Genomic DNA, 6,346 nt, shown 5'->3' with positions numbered 1-6,346 from the left:
CTTTAGACGGTTGCAGTACCTGGAAATCTCTGCTTTGATCCCCTTTGACCACCAGGCTTTGCATGGGAACCTGCTTTTGCCTTCCAAAATGTGCTGTGAGCTGTCGAGATTGCATTAACTTGTGGCCTTCGAGATAATCTATCGGCAACCACATTTTCTCTACCTGGGGTAAAAAGTTAAGCCCACTGCATATGTTTTAGCTTATTTGAGAATCACATTTGCAGTGGCTAATAAGTTAAGCCCACTGCATATGTTTTAGCTTATTTGAGAATCACATTTGCAGTGGATAATAGGGCCTGATGTAGATGCATTCAACTCACACAGCTTATTGAACGGTTGATATTCTTCCCTTAAACTCCCAACATGCGAATCCAGTAGCACCCCAAATAGCCATCTGCCTCAAATTCCCGGATTATGAAACGATCTATTCCACCCATGGCCAGGGCTGCATTGAGCCAGCGTTCTGTACTACCAATTATATCAACCATACGGTTTATGAATTAACAACTGTCCTTCTAACGAGTGTCACATTCTCAAATAACACCGGAGCAGCTGTCAAGTATTGTGTTGAGTGAATTTCCTCTAATCATACATCCAGGCTCCTCCCTCTATATGCATGTCAATCCGTACGTCTCTCTTTCAAAATCACCTAGCGTGATGTCGTACATAAGCATGGCCTGTTTTCACAATGCTAGAGCTGGCTCTACTCCATCCTATTGCATATGATTGAATGCATAAAAAGCCACATGGCAATACAACTGCACCTTACCATTTCTTCACACCAATCTCAGTCATCGACTTTTCTCAATTTTGAGACATCATTTTACCTCTCTGCATTGCCACGGATGTTTACTGTGGTGAAGCTCTCCCAACTTTTAACAAATTTGCATTCAGCATGATGTGCCGAACTGACATATTTAAAATGGCATGCTCATGATCATTCATGATCCATTTTGTGGAGGCAAATTATCTCCTACCAGCACCAACCACAACTGCATGAATTAATGGAAAAGTTGATAAAGATGAGTTAGTTTCATGCCTTTGTCCTCCATTTGGCATCCTGCAAAACATGGCTCTCATCCATACTCCCGACAAGAGCATCCCATAAAGTCTGAGTCACACCTTTGCCAAAAATAGTGGCATGGACCTCTCAACGCTCTTCTACGGCTGCTACATCGAAAATGCAGATCCCTTGTCTGTTTTCATGCCTTCTGTCTGCAACTGACAAAAAAATTATTTTTTGTAAAGAAATTGACAAAAATTTATAAGCGGCCTCCTTGCTGTGGTCATGGCATTTAAGGGCACAATATCCCGCAACATGGCCCTCAACTCATCCGGGCTCATGCAATTGCTTACAGACGGGGGCCTTCCCCCTATACAGCATCCGACTCCCAACAACAAGAGTATGGATTTGACTCTTCTATGGCGTCCAACCCGGCATGCGTTAGAAGTCAGATGAAGACAATATTTTTTGAATTGATGCCTTCGGTCTGCAATTGACCCAATCAGTCCCTTGGCCTCCATCCCGTGCTGGTTCTGGTAAGACAGTGCGATCATGGTACTCCCGGAGACCCGGACTTGCATGTTAAGGAATCATTGCATTCCTGGTAAGCCACTGAATACCTTGTGAAGCATCCAACATCTTCTTTGCGTATCAATGAGGGCATTGTCGGTCGATACAAGGTAGCTTTACGATGGTAAGACAACGATTTGTTCAATGCGACTGGGGTCCAAAATTAATATAATTTTGTTACTTCCAATCGCTCCATCAACAATGGTCCTATGGTCTAGTGGTTAGGACACTGGACTCTGAATCCAGTAGCCCGAGTTCAAATCTCGGTAGGACCTTTTCCTCGAGAGAGCTTTTAAATCAGCTATTCATTTTTGTGAAGAGCTCAATAAGTTTTAGAATATTACAAGTGCTTTTTGTAACTAGAATGTATATGCGCCTATTGGCTACTTATGCGCTCGCTCCTAAGTAAAAGGGCTATTGTAAGTAGCCAATAATAGGCTAGTTATTTAATGGCTTAGAATGTGCCACATGGCTTCGTAGGATTTTAGAGTTTCATAGAACGCTCTAGTGCTGGCCAAGTAAAGAAATAAATATATTTTTAAAAAATTTTATCAATTACATTTAAAAAAAACCAGATATGAAAATGGACCGCCTATCTTAAGATAAGAGAGCACAACTAATGTCCATCAGAATACCTCATGAGGAGAGATTACACTGCTCAACTAAAACCAGGCCAACACAGTCTGTACCTTGCTACCAACATTAGCCCCTAGAGAAAATTAGCCTGTTATGAACTCCCCACAAAGACAAAGAACAACAGCTCTAAGATACGGCCATATAGCTACAATTGTTGAAGTAAACTCCTCGAGGGCCTCCCAAAAACATAGATCTCCACTTTTTAGAATAACAAAAGGCTGCCATCAAATTTTAAACTGCGGTTTCAATACGCCGCCAAATGGTGTCCCCCATTGAGCATTCCCACAGTGGATGCTTCTATGATTCACGACCATAAGCACATAGCGGACACCACAGGTTGACCTCCATCCACTCTACCACGTGCCCAACCACTTATGAATGACCTTCCAAAGCATAAACCTAGTTTTTCCTAAACGGCAGAACATCCAAATTGAACTAAATCTCTTACTCCACCAAGGAGGGGTTCTCTTCATATTCCATATAGTGTTCACACCGCCATTACCAATGATCCTTGTCGTACAAGAAATCTGTATAAGATTCTAGTTGACACCTTACTTAAGGTTACCTTCCCTTTGACCTTCCACTGATTACCTCTCCATTGAGCCGAGGTAAAATAATTGGAAGGCCTTCCCTCCGGCACACACATCCTAACTTCCTCTAAACGGGAGATTTCTCTAGCAAAGAGATGAAAATATCTGAAAAGGCTATCCATCGAGAACTAGTTAGCTGTACAACCACACCAGAGGTGTCCCTAGGACCTTTTTTGCACTAGCCAAATCCAAGAATGCTAAGGGCTTCCTGTCTTTGAGTACATCTCTACTCCACCACACATCTTCACAGAGGCTAGCATCTCCACGAAGAACATACCTTCCTTTCCACACTGACAATCCCCCGAAGTCTTAAGCCTCACACTAACTATCCTTGCTAGAATATCTGAACCCAAAAATTTGACAGGTAAGAAGGAAAAAATTTGATGATTCCGATCCAGACCTTGCCAAGAACCTTTTAAACCCTTGCCCCTCTCTACAAACCACTTTCTTTGACCACAGAGCAGCAATCAATTTACAAATAAGAGCCTTATTTCTAATATGTACATTTGGCAACCCCAAGCCACCATTATGCTTAGAAGTTTGATAGCATCCCATGGAACATTTTCTTATTACCTTCTTTGGTCCATAAGAACCGCCTCAGCATTTTTTTAATTACCAACCAATGAGATTTCCTAAACCTCCACACAAAAGCAACATTAAATCATGGCAAGATTGAGGCCCTACCATCTGCTAAATTATCTTTGAGCTTAGCAAGAAACCACTTAAAAGGTTTTTTGAAGTATATCTAGTCCCAAAGGGGCACCCAGGTAATAAGCAATAGTACTGCTACTAATTCACTGAACTCCTAGATGGTTCGCCCACTGTGGCCACAAATCCGCATCAGTTCAAAGAGCAAACGTCAGCGTCAAATTGCAAATTGACCCAGAGGCCTGGCAAAAGTCCTTAGTAAGCTAAAAACATGCCCTACCACCACTTGAGACTCTTGTGATGTAACTATGACATCATTAGCAAAATGTTGGGAGTGAAACTAATCACCCCAAAACTATTGGGAATGAAACAGATCACCCACAGGCAAAACCAAACCTTCGAAGATCCCATCTATGACCCCCTTTCTAATGAGACCAATTAGTGGAACTATGGCCAAAGTAGACAAAAGGGGAGCCAAAGGGCAACCTTGACAAACTGACCTCTTAAGGTCAAAATGTCCAAGTACCCCTCCATTCAAGTAAAGAAGCACAGAGGCATTATAGAGTCCGCACCATATCACCAAAACTTCCTCTTCCATAACCCAGATGGTCAAGTATTGTATAAATAAAATGCTAGCGAATGTGGCATAAGACTTGCATGCATTTCTGTCCTGAGACACAAGAAAAATCAAGAGCAGATGATGCAACCAAATTGTTCTCCATAATGTCCCTTCCTTTAATAAAACCAACCTACTCTCTACCCACCACCCCAATCTAAAGCCTTGGCTAGCACCTTGAAGGAAGTAATCAGTAGAGTTATAGGCCTCCAATCTACCACTTTGAGCCTTTTTTACCTCTTACGAAATAACTTCATTAGTGTGGCATTTACATCTTCACAGAGAGAGAGCCTTTGGCAATGCATCATTCACAATAGCCACTAAATCATCCAAGTTCTAAAAATGTAAGACAAATTCAATCGGTAATCCATCCAGACCAAGGGACTTATTCAACTCCATACAATTAATTACCTTCCTAAAATAGGTGACTAATGCCTGCCTTGATAGGAGGATAATAGATGGATAAATATTTTATTATATTTTGTATAGTTATTGCTTACAAATACAAAGGGTCACCACCTATTAGGTGTATCCCTTCAAATCCACACATAAATATGTATCAGAATGGGAATGAGAATGTGTGTGTTGCAATGATAGATTTTGTATTGCTGTAAGCAAGCATATTCTCTGGAATGATGAAGATGTCTACTACCTTGTGTTCACTATTTTGTTCTCTGCAATTCAGTAATTTTGTAAGCTTTTGGATTATGTTTCAATGGTGATGTTATACGTAATCCGTAGTGTTATCTTAGTAGTATAGATCTGGTACTACATTGCAAGATGTTCATGAGTTGTCTGTTGGAAGTCTCTCTGTTTTTTGAGTGATGAGAGTGGTAGAAGTCTAGTATGGAACAATTTTGTGGGTTTCAAATGAACCCCAAAACACTGGAAATCTTGTTGTTGTGTACCCTGCTAACTTCGAGATTGAAGTTGCCAAGGAGATTGATGTTCTAGGCAAAAGATGAGAGATAACATGAGTAGCTCTATGGCAAAACCATTATGCTTTTACGAGATCGATGAAGATTTGGTGTTGTCTGACAGGAGAAGCATCCACAAAGCGTATTGATAGTATGGGTGGAATGGAAAGCAATAGGCGACATCTGTATGTCAAATTTTACGGATTAGTCAGGACCCATTGCTTCATGATAGTAGTGCCTACAGGAGCGGGGTGCAATCTGCAAACTATCGAACAAGCTAATAAATGCAGAAGACTCCTTAGGGGTGGACAAAAACATCCCAACAGTGTCTCAAGATGACACTTGTATGTCTCTCCTAGGAGAATAATGATTGCAGCGTGATCTGTTCTCCATAATCAAAACTGTGGCATTGGCTTAGTGGGGCAAACCAACCATCAACTATAGTATGACCCGCTTCAAGTCAGAGGGAATGGAAAAAAGAATCTGGCCACAAAACTTGAGGATGAGGTAAATCGTACGCCAGTAGCAGAAGGATTGGAACCCATCATCAAAGAAGCAGCAGAAGAATCCGATGAGGACCAATAGTTCAACAGTCCCCATAGTAGTCCATGGTATCCGAATCTAGCAACACCTCAAGGGGGAGCTAGAACCATTACGCTCTAGGAAGTGCTGGACTGGGTGAACAGAGGTGTAAGGAGAGGGTGAAACAATTTCAAACGTACTTAGAACCTGAGGATTTAGTAGGACCAAGCATGGAGCTAAACCCACTTTGAGAGTTTGACTTTGGACAACCAAGCATTGCAATTTCACAAGCAAAAAGATCCGATAAGCCAATTTAATCCAACAACATTCTTAAATCCGATAGAGCCAAGAATCCTCGTAAGTCAATTAAATCTGGTTACTCCATGGAATATGGTGAGCTAATTGAATTCAAACACACAAATTAATTCACCAATTTAGTCAAATTTGGTAATGCAATCAACTTCAAAAGAGTAGTGAAATTAGAGTGCCACATGTGCCGATAGTGCCGACAGTGCCACAAGTGCCCCAAGTGTTGACAGTGCCAGTAGTGCCACAAGTGCCAAGACAATGCCAGTAGTGCCAACAGCACCACACGTTCCACCAGTACCACTTGTTCTCCCTACTCCACCAGCCCACCCAATGAGTCTAAGGTAGCAAGCCTGAAGCGCAAGTTCGCAGAATTTAGAGGTCAAAAGAAGGATGATCCGGACAACCATGTGGCGCAGTTTGAAACCCAATGGAAGGCCAATGGATTTGACACCATGTCCAATGATCTGAAAAAGTTACAAAATTTTGTGGGTACCCTAAGCAGTAGGTCTATGAGTTGGTTCACCCTGTATGGCCT

General features: G+C 41.8%; 1 non-coding gene across 1 annotated transcript; it reads left to right on the top strand.

The window, feature by feature from the left end:
- The first annotated feature begins 1,776 nt into the window (after positions 1-1,776).
- Positions 1,777-1,848, top strand: TRNAQ-CUG (transfer RNA glutamine (anticodon CUG)). The gene has a single exon. It is a non-coding gene; the product is annotated as a tRNA-Gln (tRNA).
- Positions 1,849-6,346: the final 4,498 nt, after the last annotated feature.

Source organism: Dipteris shenzhenensis, chromosome 27 (assembly GCF_047967505.1).
Source record: "Dipteris shenzhenensis isolate YYH24624 ecotype China chromosome 27, Dip_SZ_1.0, whole genome shotgun sequence".
NCBI classification, from domain to species: Eukaryota; Viridiplantae; Streptophyta; class Polypodiopsida; order Gleicheniales; family Dipteridaceae; genus Dipteris; species Dipteris shenzhenensis.
Note: the sequence above shows the minus strand (reverse complement) of the source record. Positions and strands in the feature narration are given on the sequence as shown.